Source organism: Nannospalax galili, unplaced genomic scaffold (assembly GCF_000622305.1).
Source record: "Nannospalax galili isolate Female #2095 unplaced genomic scaffold, S.galili_v1.0 scaffold582, whole genome shotgun sequence".
In the NCBI taxonomy this organism is placed as follows: Eukaryota; Metazoa; Chordata; class Mammalia; order Rodentia; family Spalacidae; genus Nannospalax; species Nannospalax galili.
Window position 1 is genome coordinate 534,227 of NW_008349130.1, and position 21,459 is coordinate 555,685.

Sequence of the window (21,459 nt, forward strand, 5' to 3'; positions counted from 1 at the left end):
AAATAAGGTCAGAGTGCTATTTCTCTACCATGGCCTTGCATAACAGGCCATCACTAAACATAAATAACATATGGACATACAACGCAATTTCCACTCTCGGAACAGCTTTAAAGAAGCAGAGTATGAGTGCTGTACAAACAATACTGAATGTTTTGTTTAAGAAATACAAGTTCAGAAGACAGTTGAACCTTAACAGGCCACCATATCTAATAGTTAAATAAGGTTTAAGAAAACAAAATACACCCAACCCAGAAACATACAACAGTCCTCAAAACAAACAACAAACAAACATATACACCAAAACTTCTCCCTGCTCTCTCTGGTCAAAAAATTCTGAAAAGGAAATAAAAAATACCAAGGTTTTCTTCAAGATGAAATGAGTGTTCTGGGAACAGGTTAAACCCAGCATTCTGACTTGACATGACTGAAGGCTATCAAGATTGGATTGAACTTCTTTTCTTTTCTTTTTTTTTTTTTTTTTTTTTTTTTTTTTTTTTCTGTTGTACCTGTAGCCCGCTGGCCTGGAATTCAGTATGTAGACCAGGCTGGCCTTGAACTCACAGAGATCTGCCTGCCTCTGCCTCCCAAGTGCTGGAATTAAAGGTGTGTGCCACCATGTGCCGGCACTGGATCAAGCTTTTATGAAGTGAGTAAAGTAACATTCAAAACTCAAAGGACAAACCCATAAATGACACGTCCTTCACCAGTCAGCTTTTAGTTGTTTTTGATGGACTGGCACTGGAAAGACTACTCTGTGTTTTTCTTTTTGTTGACTGATTCACATTTTTACTCCTTTTATCAGGCACAAAGGAAGTAGACCAAGGAGACTGAAGGTGGTTGTGAAGACTCTGCATCTCTGAATCTCAAATAAAGATGATCAAAATCTTTGCTCTTCAAACAGTCAAAGTGAGCTGCTTAACAAAACATGCTGAGAAAACTCAGTCTGAAACAAGCAGCATGGGGATATGATTTCAGTAGTTCCTGAATTAGAAGTAGGATGGAGAGAAAAATCTCTTGGTCAGATGGAGAGAGGAGGAAAAAAGAAATGGATTTCCATTCACTTCCATTTTTCTCACAGATCAGCAGTTAAGGAATTTTGGACAAGATTCAGTTCTTTCTTCCAACTTACCAGGGTCCTCTAGAAATTCACTGCCTTGAGAGGATTCTGATAAGCCCTCCAAGTCCACTGGCTTAAAACCATTGCTATAAGGACTCTTGCTATTGTCTGACTCACATCATTGAATCCAGCTCAGAGATTTTTTTTCAAGGTAAGCAGCATCCATTGATGTTTCACTGGATGTTCTGGTCTGGTTTGTTGCAAGAGAGCAAATACAATTCAGTCTCTTGGATAAACATGAGCCCGATTCTCACTCAACTTTGAAGATATTTCCCCATCAGAATTTGGCATTGTGCTCCTCTCTGAACTTTCAAACTCCAAGCTTTGGGCATAACTTATGGAACAACAATCCCCAAATCCCATCTTTGGGATGGCAGAGCATTCTGATTTCTTTTCATTCTCACCTTTAGTCAAATCATCAACTGGAGATTGTTACTAAAAGCATTTGGAGAGTCACAAAAATCATCAAACACTAGTTTTCTGAGATGGTTTGAGTGCTTTTTTGGAACTTCCTGCTTTGATTATAGAGCTCTCTTAATTTTCTGGAGTATTTGGTTGAAGGCGACTAAGGCACAAAAATCCAGATCCAGGAGATTATAAAGTTTTGTAGAGTACACAGTTACTTGGTTGATTACCGGACTCTCCTTCCAAATAAGTATCCACACTCATATCTGTCACATCTAACATAATTTCTTCCTGTTTGGGGTATAGGTCTTTGTTCTTGGGACAGTGTGGTTCTGCCTTGTTAGTGCTTTCCTGTCTAACAGAATTTGGTGTCAGAGAGTCTGCAGCTAGAAGCAGTTTCCAGGTGAGTAAAACCAGAAGTGATTGAGCCAGTCTGTTGTCTGGCACTGTCACCTTGGCTGTTCGATGCTGCAGCCCCATCACAACCTTGCCCCCTTTCCTAACTGCAGAAGGTGCTCTCATGCAAATGGCATTCATACCTTCTTTTTCTTTCTTTCTTTCTCTTTTTTTATTTTATGTGTATGAGTATATTGCCTGCATGTATGTGAATTGCACCCGTGTCGTACAGTGCCGCAGAGGTCAGAAGAGGGCGTTGGATTCCCCTGGAATTGGAGTCAAGGACAGTTTGTAGCTGCCATGTGGGTGCCAGGAATCAAACCCAGGTCCTCTGCAAGAGCAGTCAGTGCTCCCAACTGCTGAGCCATCTCTCCAGTCCTTATATTCTTTTCCTTCATTTGAATTTTGTAGTTGTGATACTTGAGATTCTAGTTCCTCTATACATTTATCACTTCATTCTAGAGCTTTCTTGAGGCTTTCATTCACGTTCATACTTTTCTCCTTTGGACTGAAGAGCAACAACTGTAAATCTTCCAACCTTCTGATGTTACCTGTTGTCAACTTCCGCCTGCAGTCCTACACTTTCCCTCAGCAGGCTACCGTTTTCCGATTTTGATTTTTTTATTTGCCTTTTTTAACTTATCCACATCATCTTTTACCTTTTCATAGATTTCATTAGCTGTTCTGAGTTTTTCTTCCACTCTGCTACAGTTTCTGGGTCAATTTTACTTGGATTATCTGCCAACAGAAGTTTGTCTTCATTTGGTTGCCCTGCATCAAGGTGAAAGGATCCAGAATAGTCTTCAACAGTGACCCCAAGCTGAGATTTTTATTTTTAAATTCTTCTGCCTCTTTTTTTAAAACAATGTTTCGTCCAGAATTGGTCGGGCTTATAATCACCAGTGAATCTCATATTCTTTATAGAGTAACTCAAATCTGTTTCCAAAGGTGCTTCCTGACCGTGTGGCTCAGCATATGTTCACTCTCACTTGCTACTCTGGTAATCTCTTTGCAAGGGTTTTCAGGAGTGATAGGGACTCTGCAAACTGGACACTGGTTATTATTCTTCAATCACAAGTCAATACAAACAGAACAAAACACATGGAATGTCAGTGTGTATAAGAGATCGACGTACCTTCCCCAAGCAAACGTGGCACTTGATGGGCAGAGTGAGGGACAGTGTAACATTGTACACAGTGTGAGCTGTGGCAGCAGTCATAAACCTACCAACATGGAAGTCCTACCTTATTTAATTTTTTATGTGTTAGAGTGTTTTACAATGCATAGATGTAAGGGCACCACATGTATGCAATGCCCACAGAAACCAGAAAAGGGTATCAGATCCCCAGGAACTGGAATTATAAAAATTGTTAATCACTGTGTGGGTGCTAGGAACCAATCCCAGGTCCTCTGGAAGAGCAGCCAGTGCTCTTAACTGCTGAACCATCTCTCTAGCCCCTACTGTGGCAGATTTTTAATGGCACCCTTTTACTCTCAAATGTCCTACTTTGAACACAAAATTATGTGTCACCTTACTTAAATATGTTGAGAAATTATGTTCATGAGTATTTCCATTTTCCTACATGATCAGAACTTTCTGACCAAATAACATTAGAATATGGGTTAGTGGACATCTGAGTATCAACCAAAAGATAAGACACTGTGGGGAGTCACAGAGAGGCGTCCTCTTATATCTATCAGCTTACATCCCAGTATGATGGAATGGTGATCTTTGCCTCCTCTCCCCAAAGAAATCTTGCAATTTTTCTCTTATTACTTTCCTAGGAGAGGATGAGCAGAACTACCAATATCCTACATAGGTTCTGAATTCCTTATTCCAAGGTCAATAATTCCTGTGGTGCAAACATGGCTGAATTGCTTACAAAGACTGGGGGCATAGAGGTTGGTTTAAGATGTTCTGTGAATAAAATTCTCTCCATTGATCCAGAGGTCTCATGTTTATGGACTTTGTTAGAAGGTTAACTTTTGGAACTTTGTTAGAAGGGTAACTTAGGCCCCTCAGAGTTTCAGACTTAACCATCTGTCACAAGCTTTTAAGCTAAAATGTCACGAGGGACTCTACGGTAAAAGGCCTACTTCCTGACCACTAAGAATTTACCATCTAGTGAGAGAGAAAACTTAAATTAAAATTCAAGGAGGGAATGTGGTCAGGCTTATGGTCAAACACTAGACTCTGCAAATACAGAAAGGAGGAATCAATTGCTATTAGGGGGCTAGACTTCTAGGAGACAAACAAACATCAAGGATAGTAAGAACTTGAATGATCCACACAAAGCCGCAAAGAGGTGCAATGTGACTAGTAGCTTTTCAAATTCTTCTAATTAAATACTGCATTTGATTAACAAAGAATCAGGTGAAAGGGTTGGGGAGATGAATCAATAAGTGCTTGCAGGGCAAGCATGAGGACCTGCGTTCAACGCTCCAGCACTTACATAAAGATCCAGGCGCTGAGGCGAATTTATAACCCCAGTGCTGGGGTGAGACAGCAAGCACTCTGGAGCTCGTCAGACAGTAGGTCTAGCAAATTAATGAGTTCTAGATTCAGTGAGAGACATTCCCTCAAAAAAACAAAATGAAGGACACGTGATGCTGATCTCTGAATTCCACATGCATGTAGACACATGTCAACATGCACCCACATGCTCACATGCACACAGGCACAAACACACATACACACACACACACACACACACACACACACACACACGTAAGAATCAGGGTGAAGAAGTGAACCTGAGGTGTGTTAACTTATTTCTCAGAGGAAAACAGATTGTCCTGTATGGTATTTGTCAGCACTCACCTGTCAATTCAAGTACTCAATTCAGTATCAGTTCTTATACACATTAGCCTTCATAATGAAATGATCTACATTTGTAGTCATATCACACATTTAGATTAAGGAACTGTTCACCGGTGCTTTGAGAAACCTATGTTCTTGAATTGTCGGTTACTGCACAAATACCATGAAAACTGGAGAGTGGTTTGCCTATCAGTCAGAAGTTTTAAAGATGGGCACATTCAAAAGGAAAATCCCTAGAAATATCCCTATTTCAAGAAAATATCCAGTTTCAAAGATAAGAGGCTAATCAATATTTTAACAATAGGGACTAGAGAGATGGCTCAGCGGTTAAGAGCACTGGCTACTTTTACAGAGGACCCAGGTTCAATTCCCAGCACCCACAAGGCAGCTAACAACTGTCCACAACTCCAGTTCTAGGACATCGGATGCCCTTTTCTCACCTCCACAGGCATTGCATGACACAGGTACACACACACACACACACACACACACACACACACACATACACACACACACACACATACACACACATATGTGGGCAATACACTCATGTACATAAATAAAAACATTTATTTCAAAATTTAATTATAGCAAGATTACTATATGCTGAAAAGCAAAAAAATCTTTAATTCATCTATACAGAGAAAGAAATAGATCTAAAAAGGATAGATAAGCAAGTGTAACATAGCGCAGTGGCCAGAAGAAGGTGATAGAGGTAATAAAATGAGATAATCTTAAAATGATAGAATGCCAGGTTCGGATAAGATATTATCACATTTCTTTTTTCAGCTTTACAAAACTACTATGAGACAACTCTTAAGTACAGTCATTGTAAGTTATTATATAAACACTGCACAAAGGTACACAAGTAAGCACCACCACCCTACCACTGTTTCAAATGCATATTGAGTAAATAATATGCTACAGAGATAAAACTGAGAAATGCAGTGAAAACAGTGATTTGGCTGAAAATAGAATATTAACCTCACAAACTGTGGCGAAAGAGTCCAGTACATAGTTTTGATATGTTTCCCATAAAATACTAGACTGTTACGGTATTTTCTATAATATTCTTTTTCATCTATCAAGCATCTCACATTTCAAAACTCAAATTTCCTTTTCTCACTGGAAGAATATATCTATCATGAACAAAGTGTACTCTGAGGTACATAACTAGACCTTCTAAGTCACTGTGTCATGGAAAAGGAACAGATAAAGAATTTTCATTACAGGAATGACGTCTTGGACTCAGGTTCGATTGTATGGATGATGGCATGTAATCCTCAGTCAAGGGCAGAAGTACAAAGAAAACAGAAAGAATTAAAACGTCTGTCTTGTGAAGAGTAGGTACATCTTAGGACTATCAAAGACAAGATGTTTAAAGGAAATGGTCTTCAAGAGCATTCATATGGTTTCCATTCCTACAGTTGAAGAATTGCTTCTCTAAAGGCAAAGGGGAAAGCATGCCGAGTATCACAAAGCAAGAACCTTTTATAAACATAGAGAATAAAAAAAGAATGTGGGGGATGGAGAGATGGCTCAGCAGTTAAGAGCACTGGCTGCTCTTGCAGAAGACATGGATGCAGTTCCTAGCTAACAATGCCTGTAACTCTAGTTTCAGGGGAGCTGATGCCCCCTCTGGCCTCTGTGGACATTGTACACATGTGGTACAATTGCATACCTGCAGGCAAAGCACTCATACACATAAAATAAATAATACATTTTTTAAAGGGCTGTGGATTTTGGATATGAAGATCATGTACTACAGACTTGGTCTCCGTGCTGGTGTTGAGGCCTTGGGGTTTGGGGGGTTAGACCTTGCACAAGGTGGTTAGGACACAGAATGGCTTCTTTCGAGGGAATTAGTACTAACTAGCCTTGCCAAGTGAGCTGTTTTCTGCAAGAATAAGTCATGAGAAGAACTGCATGGTGGACAAAATCCCAAATAGACGTGAGGAAGAGGCTAAGAAATCCCAACCCAATCTAAGGAACTTTTGGTAATTGATGGCTGCTGGGATGGGGGATGGCAGTATCTTATGGTGACAAGACTCTTAGTGGACTGTATCATATATAAGAGAGAACATTAAATTGGGCTGGGAGCAGCAGGGGGATGTGTAGATAGGGGAGGAGATCCAAATATCATCAAATTATATTGTATGAAACTTACAAAATTTCAATTAAAATTTTTAAATTAAAAAAACAAAGAAACTATGGTGGTACAATCCTGCAGTCCAGTCTTCTCAGGAATTTAAAGTCAATTTGAGCTGGGAAGTAAGACCCTGTCTCAAAGAAGACAAAGACAGATCCCTGGCTTTCTGTCTCACCCTGTGACCTCCCCCTCTAATCCACTCCTGTCATCAGTATGATGTGACGAAGTCCAGCAAAGAACACACAAAGAAGGGGCTTCCTAGTCCTGGACTTCAGCCTCCAAAACTGTGAGCTACATAATTTTTTTTGTCTTTTTGAGTCAGGGTCTCCATGTATCCTCAGCTGGCCTGGAACTAGCTATGTAGACCAGGCTGGCCTCAAACTCACAGAGATCCACCTGCCTCTGCTTCCCAAGTGCTGGGATTAAAGGCCTGAGCCATGTCTGGCTTATGAAGCACTTAGTCTTAAATATTGTGGTATAAGAAGACAAAATGTACTAACTCAAAGCCTCAAAAGAAGGAAAGAAAAGATTCTATGATTGGAAAGAAAGACAAGAGCCAGGGAGGGCATCTCCTCACCCTCCTCTTCCACTATATCCAGGAAGGCTCTGTTTTGATATTGTAAGTCCGATCAGGGAAAATCCATTCCGTTTCAGGTTGGTCTTTATTGTGTTGTATACCCTCGCCCCAGTCTTTTAGCTTAAACCAGGTGGAATTTCCCTCTCTTTCATCATAGCAACTGCTGGTTTTCTACCTGTCCATCCAGATAATTTCACACTGGGCTAGCCTTGTCTAATTCAGTACTCTTTAACAAGAAGGAAATCTTTTTAAAAATTGTAGACAGTTTATACTCATAAGTAATTGAATTAATAAGGCAAAATAACACGGGAATTTTTTTCCTTTTTTGAATGTGTATTTTATTGGAAACCACCTAATGCTTTTTTTTAAATAATATAGGATAAAATTATTTTATGATAATTTACTGTATCATTTCTTTTTTGAGAATCTAATATCCTAAACATACTTGTATTTATTTGGTGATTCTTCATTCACCATTTATTTATCATCAGATAATTACCTTCCATACCAAGAAACCATTCCTAGTCTCACAGACCCTGAAACCTATACACAAAATTAAATGAGACTATGTGAAAACTTTTTAGTCTATAGTAATATTAAAATAAAAGATAATTATTAAAATAAAGGGCAATTAGTCAGACCCAATACCTGTTCTAAAGAGTAACATTTCTTATGGAAGAATCTTTTCAAACTTATATTAACTGATCTTTTTAGTTAAACAATGGAAAAACTTCCAATTAATGATATGAATATTTTATATAACATATTTTCTAAGTGTGTTCTATGAATTACCTAATTTAATCATAATGTGTTCGTTTCCTGTCACCGTGAAACAGAAGAATTGTTCATTTTGGCTATGGAATGGTACTGCCCCGGTCTAGGTTGGGTCTTCCCTCCTTAACTAATTGTTTTGAGAAATTCCTTCACAGACCCTTCAGTGATGAGTGTTACAACATAATTGTTTCTCAATCTAGTCAAGTTGTCAAAGTTAACCATCACACAAAAGATTTGCAGACAAATACCTCTTAACTTGCATACAGTTACCTCTTAATACAGTTGTTTTTAGATGGGAAAAATGAGGCAGCCCTCATGACTTGCTTTATGTCACATAGAATATCAGTGGCAGAAGCAAGATGAGTCTACCAAATGCTTCACTGCTACGCTTTGCTTTCCTGACTCCATGTGGCTTATATTTTTACATTATACAGTATCTTCAACCAAGTTCTATTGGAAAAATATAACAAAATAACAAATTTAATTCTACATCTTCTCATATGACTTCAGTGCTTGAAGGAGAAGAGGTAGGCACTCAAATTCCCAACATAAAAATAAAGAGCCAGAGTTTTATCAAATCATTCTTTGTTTCTGTCCTCAAATGAAATGTTAGGCAGCCATATACATGTCCAAAGATCCAACATGGATAATTGACTACAAATAATTAAAGAATGGTATTTACTGTTTGTAGAATGAGAGACACTAAATTATTATCATGATGATGTAGAATGGCTTGATAAAGTCAAAACAAAGCAAAAAACTGAAATGGGGGTATAAAATTAAAAAGAAGCTAATAGTCATAATTATATCTTTGCTATTTATTTATTTTATTGTTTTTTGAAACAGGATCTCTCTGTAGCCCCAGTTGGCCTAGAACTCACTATGTAGACCAGGCTGGCCATGATCTCACATCCGATGGAAGTCTGGTTTTATAAGAGAATAATATAAATGATTATTTCCACAAAACATAACAGATCATTGATAGAATATAATGAAACCTCAGCATTTTTCTCAATTCCATGTTGACATAAGGTAATGCTCACATTTTCCAAGTAAAACAGAATATAGGTAGAATTTTTTAATTTGCTATGGAGAAATTCACTGTAAAACAGTAGAATGGAAATTGAATAGAAAGGTGTGTCCCTCTGTGAACAGTATACATAATAAAGACAAAGAAAAGATCATAAAAATCCTGACTTTCTTTTATCTCTAAGACAATTCTCTGCTCCAAAATTCTACTACATTTCTGCCTTGTAGTCACACCTCGTAGAGGATGCGCTGATGTGAAAAGCTGCAGGATCCCAGGGCTTCTGTCTGTCAGCGTCTAGGTTTAAGTCCACTGCAGGCTCTTCCCTTGAGCTTTGGAACAATGACTTGGCTTTCCTATTTTCAGTGGATGCTAATGTCAACCTTATCACTGAGGAAGACTTATGCTACCCAGTTTCTGGCAGCTGAATTCTACTCCATAATGAGTTCAGATCTCCCACTGTGATCAGAACTTGGTGGTGGAAAGGCAAAGGGCTGCCTCAGTGCCACCACACAGTGTCTGGAACTGCCTGAAAATGTCAGTTTCAGATCATGTTTCTGCAAATTGCTTTTACGAAAAGAAAGTGGATAGCTAAAATAAAAGCAGAGATGGGAGGGGCTTTGTGGAAGCTCACACCGTCCAGGAGCACACAGTTATTACAAAAGTACCTTTTTCTTCCCCTGCCCACATTTCTTTGAAATGTGCCAAGAAAATTGCCAGTACACAAAGTGTAGTTAATATAATGAGCATCGGATTTCAGCTCTTAAGGTGGAGGTGTCTGGTTCTACAGAGGTCATAATGTTGCCCGAAGCTTTCTACATTCATAGTTCAATGATGAACAAACAGTGTAAACTCTTATTTCTGCCCTGAGGTCCATCGAAACTGCTTTGTTCCAAAATTACAACTTCTGTTGCACTGGTTTGCTTCAGCTGCCTTCACAAACTACTACCACTGAGGGCGTAAACAGCAGAAATTTACTTTCTCACAACCTGGGAGCCAGAAATACAAAATCAAGGTGCTGTTGGTTTGGTTAATACTGTGGACTCTCTGCCTGACTTGCAGGTGGCCAAGTTCTGCATCCTTCCGTGGCCTCTCCTCTATGTTTATATTGCTGATCCATGTGTCCAAATTTCCTTGCGTAAAATTCCATTCAGGTTGGATGAAAGTACATTCTAATAGCTTATTTTAACTATACTGTAAAGAAGGTATTGAAATGGGATCAAATTCCACCAAATAAAGCACTAAGTCTGACTACGGTCTGACTATTACCTACAGGCAATGACCAGTCAGAGATGGGTGGAACTTGGGGAACGTGGTCAGAGAAAATGCTCATTAGCTTGTGGAACATATCATTCACTAGGTAGGTCACTATAATTCAGGGGAGAGGTGTGGAAAGCAGATATTGGTCTCTGGGCAAGAGTTACCAGGTTCTCTTAAGTGAGAGCAGAAAAAAGTTTGAAAGAACCGTGTCTTTCAAACATGCCAATATCTTCAGGGGAAGGGTTATTTGACAGGCTGATTTTCTTTTTAAAAAAAGAGTAGACTGTCAAAAATTGAGCAACTTAACTTTTTAAAGATAGCTCAAATATGTAAATAGACTTACCCTTTAATGGGGCAATGCCCCTACCTGACACAACAGCAAATAAAAGGCCCTATGCTGGGAATGGACTCCTTCTTTTGGAGTTGGTGACCAGAGGGTTTCCAGAGACCCTCAAACAATACTAGCTTTGGCTTCACTTTTGATTGTCCTCTATAACTTGGTGTAATAGAGCAAACATGGACAAATCAAGCTGGTACTGGCCTCAAAGCTTTGTCTTTACTGGGTAGCTTTCGTAGTACTGGAAGTTGCCATACATGCTACTGGAAGAGGAAAATAATCACCAGTCTTACCCAGTTGTGAACCCCGTGAGCTACAGTAATGACTGTCCTGGCAAGATATGCCCACTAGTACAATAGTGGCCAGAATGTTATGGGAGTAAACAATCACTTTCTATTTAGACTTAAGCCCTGCTTTCCAAGATGGGTACTGTTATCAGGGCCAAGAATCTGTGGCTAAGCAGGTTTAGGCCATAGGGGAGAACCTACTTCTAGTATCCTGCTAAATAGGCATAATATTAACTGACTCCTGATGACTTATTGTTATACCCATAGATTAGTGCATCTCTCATCTCTCACCAGAATAGCTTCTTTTTGCAGCAAATGGGGATTTGCACAGAGAACCACAAATGGCCAATGTACAGAGAATAAGAGATTGTGGATTGCTCAGCCCTAAATAAGACACATATATCACACCCACTCCTCCCAAGGCTTAGGGATCATTGAGGAACAGAGGACAGAAAGATTGTAAGAGCCAGAGGTGGTAGACAAATACAAGGAAATCAAATCATGTTTTCTGGACACAGCAAAAGAGTTGCACATAAGGACCCATAGTGCTTGTGATACCATGCATAAGACCTGTGCAAACCCAAGTCAGACAAAATCTCATAATGAACGGGGGAAGTGGGCACAAAGCCCCACCACTAGCTAAGGATCTATTGGTAATTGATAGCTGCTGGAAAAGGAAAGTCAGTTTTCATCAAAGGTATGATGTTGCTTAGGTTGACTACACTCTAAAGGGTGAACCCATACCCAAGATTATTTGGAGAACACAAATTAGACCCAATATCCCTTATAAAAAATAATAGAAGACGTGAAATGGGGGTATAGAGAGGCAGGGGTAGATCTGAGAGGAGATGGGGGAGGGGGGTTTGAATATAATCAAAATGTATTGTAGGAAATTCTTGAAAAAATGATAAAAATATTTTTAAAGAACCACAAATATAATTAAGTTTCCATACTAATGTCCAGATCCTTTAGGGCTGAGTGTATGGCTCACTAGTGGAGCACCTGGTTAGCATATAAAGGCCCTGGGTTTGATCCCTGTCTCTCCAACAAACAAAGAGAAAATCCCTTTGGGTCCCAGTTCTTGATAAAAAAAGAATATTATTCTTGAGTATTACAATTGTTGGTTACTACATCAATCCAAAAATTTAGACAGCTCCTTTACTAGTTGAGGAAGCTTAAACTTATGGAAAAGGGAGTAACTTGTCCAAGATTTAAGCATAGGTTTATCAGTATAAAGTGCAGGCTTACTGTACAAGAACTCCAGCCCAACCCACCACAGTTGCTCAAGAATACTGGGATGTAAGGTATTGGAATCAGAGGCCCATAAGAGCCCATATATATATATATATAATGATATAGGTGCTCCAGAAAAGCTCAGGAGAGATCTTACTGAAAATGAGCCTGAATGTAAGGAAGAAAGACAAGACAGTAACACTGCAGACTCACAGTGTTGAAAAGTAAGTACATTATAGCTGAAGACTAGAGTTTTACATCTGATTTACATTAGTTATGGGTATATAAGTAGAAGTAGTTCTTCATGTACAAGTGCAGAGAGAGCTGAGATTTGCTCAGTTAATGCAAAGGTCTGTACTGTTCATCACACCATCAATTTCAAATTCTAACCTTGGATGTGTTTTGCAATAATATGGATAAATATCTTTAAGCTGTGTTCTTGGGGCTGGGGAGATGGTTGAGTTGGTGATGTGTTTGTTGTATAAGCATGAGGACCTGAGTGAATTCAATCCCTAGCACCCACATAAAAACCAGGTATGACATCTGCCTGTAACTCCAGCAATGGGGAAGAAGACACAATAGGATCCTAGGGCCCACTGGCCAGTCAGTCTAGCCAATCAGTGAGCTCTGGGTGCAGTGAGAGACCCTTGTCTCAACAAACAAGATGTAGAGCAACTAAAAAAGATTCTCGCCAGTAACATCCACAAGTGCATATATCCACATGTGCAGCACAGAGATGCCACATTATGACAGGGTCTAAACAAAGACAGTCTGAGCCCTTGGCAGCTGTTAGAACCAATAGTGAACCCAATCATTCTGAGAATTTGTTCCTTCAGATTTCTCTTAGAACTATTCCCAGAACAAAGGATTTGCTCCATATTTATTGAAACAGTACATTCAACATGATGTGGGAAAAGAAAAGAGGAATTTTTCTTATCAGAGGATTTTTCTTTCTGACCCCCTACTGACCTAGAACAGCATACACAACCACAAACAGATGTTATCAGTCTAATTTCATCTGTTCTTTGCAACATAAACAGAAGATAATTTGTTTCTTCCAATGATATTCCTTCCCTGCTTTCAGCACTTGATATTTTTTCATACACTCACAAGTACATAATTCTGGGTCAGGATCAAAGAAGGATCATAGAGATTAAAGCTATATGTTCATCTTACAAAAGGAGTCCAAGGCCTAGTAAGCTTATTTATATTGTAAACAAGTTGATATGTTGTTAAATGTTCTCAAAACATAAGGTTAACTTTGGTTGTAAGATTACATAACATTCTCATTTGTAACAAAAGCATTTCCAAATGTCATTCCCTGACACACATATCCACATGTGTACATACAGATGAACATACAATTTTTACACACTGGCAATGCACAAACTTAGGCATTCAAAAGTACTTCAAAAATGAATTGATTATCTTCAGTCTTTTGGAGATATTTTTATTCCTTTAGGAGCCAGCTTAATCATAATTTCAAGAGTTTGGGCTTTGGAGTAAAATAATACTGGGTTCTAATTCTGGTTCTTTCATGAATAGCATTCAGGAGGCTCCTTAATTGAGCTCTCTGACACCTGATGCCCCATATTTAAAAGAGGCTGCTGAGGGGCTGGAGAAATGGCTCGGTGGTTTAAGAGTACTGGCTGTTCTTGCAGATAACCCAGGTTTGGTTCCCAGCATCCACATGGTGGCTAACAACCATTGTAGCTCCAGGTCTAGAGGATCCAATACCCTCTTCTGGCCTTCAAGGGCATTGTATGAACATGGTGCACTAACACACATAGAGACAAAACACCCATACACACAAAAATTAAAGAAAATAAAAGCAATAAAATAAAAGGAACTAAAGATAACTTTACATATATGTACTGCTACCATCATACTGTGCTACCAGCAAGAACATCCATAGAATGCATGTTGAGTGTACTATGTGTTAGGCATAAACTGGTTGCTTTAGATACCATCTGAGAATCTCCATGCTAACTGTTCTAAATAGTATGTTTACCCCTCCATTATAAATAAAATGGCTTGGAGACTACATAATACAACCAGCAAATTTGACAAACTAGGATAAAATACAGGCTTGTAGGGTTTTCAAAATTGTGCACACTGAGCCAGAAGGCAATAGAATGAACTGGTATATGTAAGCTATTCAGCAGAAGTCAGGGAGAGAGTGAAAGAACCTTATTGTAATTACCTGCCCCAAGTGCAGCCTATCCACAGTCCCCAGATAGTCATTCAGTCTTCTGTGATTTAAACACACATTTGTGTGTGTGGATGCTTAAAACAAGAACCCTTAAGCAAGCTTATTTTTTAGCCCTATCCTGTCTGCCTCCCTCCCATGCCGGAACAGGATTGCCATTCTTCTGTTTTAAGAAGCTACTCTGCTACAAGCCATGTTATAATACCTATCACATTGTAATTTTTATTTGGATGTGGTCTTTACACAAAGGCAAAACTCTTATCATATTCATCTTTATACTTTAAAGACCCTCGTACAATGTAAGAACATAATAAATATTCAATGAATGAATAAAATAATGAGTAAATAAATATTATTATATTCTGAGAATGTCCCTTTCTCTTGTGTTTATTTAATAGCAACATGATATGAAAGCCCTAATATGAAATTCATGTTCTATGGATTAAAATTTAAGCGATAGGGCTGGAGAGATGGCTCAGCGGTTAAGAGCACTGACTGTTCTTGAAGAGGACCTGGATTCATATCCCAGCACCCACACGGCACCTATTAGCTGTCTGTAACTCCAGCTCCAGGGGATCCAATGCCCTCTTCTGACCTCCTTGGGCATTACATGACATGGGTGCACTTACACATATGCAGGCAATACACTCATATACATAAAAAAATTAAACTGTAATGTAATCAATTAGTATAAAACACTTCTAAATGCAGCAACTTTATTTTAGATTATATGTTAGCAAATCCCAGTGGATTAAAAAAATTATCTTTCACTTATATCGTGTCTAATTTTCATAGTGATGCTATGGAAAACAAGCTCTTGCTCCCTTTGGTCCATGAGTAAAGCAAAGCTTAGAGAACATCAAGTGACTTTCCCAGGTCCAGGGCTGATTGCTGGTGCAGTCCATCCACAAGTCCAGTCCTCTAATCTGAAGTCTGGTCCTCTGCATTAATTGGGGATAGTTTTCTTGACAGTTTATATCTAATAAAAGTGCTAAAAAATGCACAAATAATTTACAAAAAATTACACAAATGATTTAAACTGAAAAGGTAGATAACTGAAGAGAAGGAAATTGTTGATTCATAAATCACGTGAATAGCAATGTGATGTACATATATATTTAATGTTCCCTTTCATCGGTTCTTCGTCTAATTAAAACAATTTCAAAACAGATTCAGAAGAAAGCACAAGGACCACTTTATTAGAGCTTGAGAGAAAAGCCAATGGGCAAGAAAACTATAAATCCTAGCAGCTGTGAGGAGGACGGAGAAAGTCCTGTCTCTTAAATTGGATGTGTATCTTGCCAATCAGCTGTATAAAGGGGAAGGAGTATTCTGAGAAAGAGGGAGAAATACCATCATTTCAGAGAAAGCATAATTAAGCTTTTGGTCAGTATCTGAAAAAGAAATAAAGAGAAGGAGAGGGAAAATAATGCTTGGTGCCAACTATAGATCTGAGTTTCGAGGGCACACATTCCAAGCTCTGGATCCCAGCAAATAAAGGATCATACAAGAGACTCACGATAATAGAAATAGTTTATTAGGAAAGGAAAAGCACTCCCAAGAATAGGAGTAGACTCCTGAGCTAAGGGAGAAGCTCAGAAAAAACAGAGCCAAGAGCAGCACTTGCCTCAGTTGTACAGCTTAGGTTTCTCTGTTCTTTACATGAGGCCAGGTGAAGAAGAGCTTCCAGTCTTTCATATGTTGATCCTGACGCTGTAGTCTGCCATCTCTACTCTCCTGTCATGGAAGGTTTATAATGCAGCCCCTTTCTTTTATTCATGGATCTTGGAGACAGATGAAAACCTCTTGGGACCACTCTATGGAGGAGAGGTTCTTCTCAAGCATTCAGAGTCACTTCTCAAGACTGTGACTGCAGAGGACCACCTAAGGCTGAAGCCATGTCCACTAGCCACACAGCACTACTTATTCTTTAACTTTTATGATAGAAACTTAATAATAGAAAAAAATACTGAAACCTAGCCTCAATTTATTTTAAAAAAAATCTGTATCTATACAAAATATTGACCTAATTGTTTATGTCTGTAGCTTAGTTAAACCTGCATTATGGAAGAATAAACAGCTTCCCAAAGGCATTAACTTCCATTGAGTGGTAGCTCTTACCACCTAAACTTAGTTTAGAGAGAAACCATTTTGTAATAAGTTCCCTGAGAACAAATTATTTCTTAATTCTTGAAGCAGTTAATGCAGGTCTTCTGACAATGTCATTTGAATATTTGAAAATTTATTATGGAGAACTGTAAGTCCTAACCCCATAAATTGTTTCTAAACAAATTAACCTAAAAGACATTAATGCAACAGCTGCTACAATTAACCAATTCTTCTAAATTGCTGATGCTTCAACTTTGAATAAAGGAATGATGCAAAGGAGCTGAGAGTTATTTATGAATTTCATGTAGGAAAAAGTTCAATTTCAAAATCCTGACTACCGGGAACAGAGAGTATCTTATACCAATATGTAAGCACACCCAGAGCACACTCCTCCAGGGCACCCAGCTGTATGTGTACTTGGAATTCAGAACTGCTGAGACTTGAAAGATACCCATGGGATCTGTGCTGCTTCTATCACAGCAGGCTACTGTGTTAATCCCTAAAGCTGACTGTACTGTTGCATTCCGTAATAATTCAAACCATAAATCTGTAGCATAAAAACAGCATGTTTCTGCCCACGTCGTAGGTCTTACTCTGATTATCTCTCTCATGGACTGCTCCCAGCCTGTATCTCTATGTAAAAATTCTGTTTAGCACTCCTGGGCTGCTAGGACTCTCTAAGCTTGTATTGGATTTGGTGTTGTTGTTGGGCATTGCATTTCTCCCCTTTGAACTCTGGCTCTGCTAAGAACTGCAGCTAAACCTACATGTGTAAAGATTAAAGGCAAGTCTACTGTGGCTTTTTAACATCAAAAGGCCAGAGCAGTAGATGACTCAAGTAAATTATATGGTGCAGGCTTCTTCTCTCTTCATGCTTGAAAGCTGTTCATTATCATTCTGTGGTGACTGCTCTTCTCCTGTCTCCTGCTGATGCAAGATAGCCATCAAAGAACGAAACACCGTCTCCCTAGAGACTATGTATTCCCAGGTGGGAAGCAGAGATGGAAAGAGAGAGTCATAAGGAAGAGTGACAGGAGAGGAAAATGGGAAATTTGCATGGATCCACCAAAGCTTTAAAAAGTAAGGCACACATTTCCTGACCAAAAAAAAAAAAAAAAAAAAAAAAAAAGTGTATTTGCAGAAACAATTCTGCTCTAAATTCCAATATGCAGGGATGATCTGAATTCGACAGAGTCTCCCCATATTAAAGAACACCCCTGTGGAGACTGAGGTTTTGTTGGAGAGAGGAAGTCAATGCTAAACTGCAGCAGCTTCAGTTAGATATAATTTATCACTTAGCTCTGAGAAAAGGAAGTCCAAGTAACAACAAAAATGTAAAGAAGCTTCATTCTGACAGGATGCTGGGAAACTCAAAGCTGAAGTGCCGATCAGTAAGGTCGTCTCCTAATGAGGTCCCTGATGCTCCCAAACCTGAACTTGTGTCTCCTCTTAGAAACTTTCCCATTCAGTTTTATCAGACAAAAAGGCAGTGAAGGGATAATATTTGCTATACAATGATTGTTCAATAAATATTTTGACTTTTCAAAAATTTTTATGTGTATGAGTGTTTTTCCTACATGCATACAAGTGCACCCGTGTCATACAATGTCTGCAGAGATCAGAAGAAGGGGCTGGATTCCCCTGGAACTGGAATTTGAACAATTGCTTGCTGTTATGTGGGTGCTGGGACTCTGCAAGAGCAGCCAATGCTCTTAACCGCTGAGCCATCTCTCCAGCCCATTGACTTCTTTCTTGAACAAAAAGTTGTTTCTGGTGAATCTAACAGGAACCCTAAAAGATCTGAAGATAAAATATAGGTTTTTGGTGTGGGAATTCCAAGTTTTAATTTGCCCCAATTAGCATCTGTTAGGCGGAATTAGGCCCCAAATTGAGTCACTACTGAACAGCTCCATGGCGACCACAACCTGGCAGGCAGCATTCCAGGAGACAGAAACTAAACCATCCTGATTTCTCAGTAACCACCTGACCTTTGTTTTAAGAATGCACCTTAATCATAATAGCAATTTTCCATCGCAGCCAACCAAAAAACTGAAAAACACCTTATTGAAACGCCCCCTACCAAGGCACCTGCTACTGACTCATCTTCCTGCTACAGTCTCACCTCCCCCGTACTCACAAAAGAAAAAAACCTATAAATCCAAACCTGCTGTGACATGAAACCACTGCTCCCTTTCTCCTATGGGAGCAGCCCAGCAGCTTGTATACTCCAATAAATTTCTTTTTTTCTTGCCTCAGAGTGGTCTCTAGTGGTCCTGATCTTTTCACAAACCTAGCAGTATCTAACTGGCAGGCCACCAATCTGAAGTCACTAAAATAAACTGCATATAGAAATCAATTAGGTTGTCAGTATTTCCGAGATCAGAGATCTCTGTTCCTTGTATGCTCTGGATTTCCTCTAATGCTGATTTAGTCTTTAATGTTCATAGTTCAGGGAGCTCAGAAAATTCTAACTTCATCTATTCATCCATCACCTACAGTTCTAGTCACCTGTTCTGTCCATTTCCATACCAGGTGGGGAGTAGGGGAGGACTGTTCATCAGCTTCCTCCTCAGCATATCCATGTTGTCTTTACCCAACTGCTTCTGCTGGGTACAACTCAGAATGTAGGGAAGCCTAAAACTGATTTCCTCCTTTATCCAAACACGGGTCTCAGAGGCTGAGAGCAGATTTTCATCATCCCACATAGAATCTCAAGGCTTAAACGGGCACTAATTTGTTCCAGAATGCAGCTGCTGCCTCGGTTTCCCATAGAAACAAATTTAAGAGATAGATTAAAATCAAGACACATAGAAGTCTTTGTATTTAGCATCCCTCATGTGCACACACCTAACTAAAGCAGATTCCAAAGAAATATGGACTATAAGTAGCAGTCTTACAGTATCTCAGAGGCCGCAGCTACTGTGTTCTTATGTATTCTTAATGGTCTCATCTCAAGTTTCCCTCAAAATGATCAAGGTCTCAGGACTAGGCAGATTCCTATCTGGTTGTCTTTCCTGAGACCCTACCCTGAGATCTTGTTGCCCTCCTCTTTTGCCAACCATAAGAAGCACCTGGGTCAGGTCCTGTCCTTAAAGCAGTCTGTAGCTATAGCTACAGTCAATACTCCAACAGTATTCAGAAATACGCCTCTTCAAGAAATGCTAAGGAAGTAATTTTATTATTAGAATTCTATTGTTTTTCTTAATGGTGATTAAACATAAATTCTAATTAATGAAATGTAGGGATTGGAATTTTCCTTAAACTGCAGTTTCACCACTGCAGAAACTATTATATAGGTCTCACAAATTCCCGCTATCATGGAGCAAGTACTCTATTAAAGTCAGGCTATTTTCTCCATTCATCTTTTTAAAAAATTGTACAATATATTAGTCTTTACAAGGATTCATTTTTAAGTCTAACAGAGGTTGTTAAGATATCACTTACAGTAGCATTTAAGTGCTTGCTGCTGAATCTGTAGCCTTTGAACATACACTGAAATATGGCTCTGTCAAATGCTGTGCATCCCAGCCAAAGGGCAGCTGGGGGAGGGAGTGCGAACAGCAGCACAGCGGCCCCATCAGTATTCATTTGTTTGTCTCTACTTAAGCTGATTTTAATGTCAGAGTTTGCTTACACTTTTTAAACTGTATAACATATTTCAAAGAGGCAGGTTCAATTTTCGAGTCAAATAGCAGATAACAGCATTGGGGATGCCTGCAACCACAAAGGAAATTACATGTGAGAACAGAACTGGAATTCAACATTTATACAGGCAGCCAGATGGAGATGAGATTACAAATGGCCCTTACTACCTGCAACTCTCAGGCACTACACACACACACACACACACACACACACACACGTTTTCAAGGTGGCTTCTGGCCATTAAACCCATAGGACACTACTATGATCTCTGTTGTACATGCTTCTGAATTAATGAAAAGTCAGACCATGAAGAAATTCCCTGGAAGCTACTTAGTAAGACATGGGCAAAGACATGAACAGCCCAGTTCGGGTAGAACTAAAATCATTTTCCTCACTTTCAGGACAAAGAATTTGTTAAATGTCCAAATTTAAATCAGTTGGTCTGATTTATTGCTATGTCATTAACACCTGGTATAATATCCAGTCATTGAATGAAATAAAGAAACAGAGAGAGAGAGAGGGAGGGGGGGAGAAGGGAAGGAAGGAAGGAAGGAAGGAAGGAAGGAAGGAAGGAAGGAAGAGGAAGGAAGGAAGGAAGGAAGGGAAGAGAGTCAGCAGGAGTCAGGGATTTGATGATCATGTTCAACTAGTATATTACTAAGAAACCAACAAACTAGGAGATTGTGCTTTCTCTCATTTTCTCTACTCAGTCCACTTTTGGTTTTGAACCTGTCCTAAAAGTGGAAGAAGAGAAGAATACTCTCAACAAAGTAATGTAAGTGGAAGAATGGTAAATTTGGATTGAAAGCCAGAATCAGGCTTTGCAGGACAGCATTTCTGACAAGGCGCTACCACTTTTCTGAGCTTCAGGATTTAAAATATATTAGATAAATAGGGAAAGAAGTGCCTGGACACAACACAGAAGGACTCTGGCAAAGTAGATTTTATTGCAATCAGGAATCACAGGGGCAGCCCTCAACTAGGGAGTGAGGAATGGCGGGAAAAATAATTCAAACAGTTTTCTGTGAGAATCAGCCATCTACACATTGTGAAACTTATCAGGAGGAAGCAGTTAGTGCTGAGATAGCTCTTGCAGCAATCGGGTCTTGGGTG

General features: G+C 39.2%; 1 pseudogene; it reads right to left on the bottom strand.

Annotated features, from left to right (window-relative positions):
* Positions 1–707: 707 nt before the first annotated feature.
* LOC103744669 lies at positions 708–3,110 on the bottom strand (annotated as a pseudogene).
* Between the last annotated feature and the right edge of the window lie 18,349 nt (positions 3,111–21,459).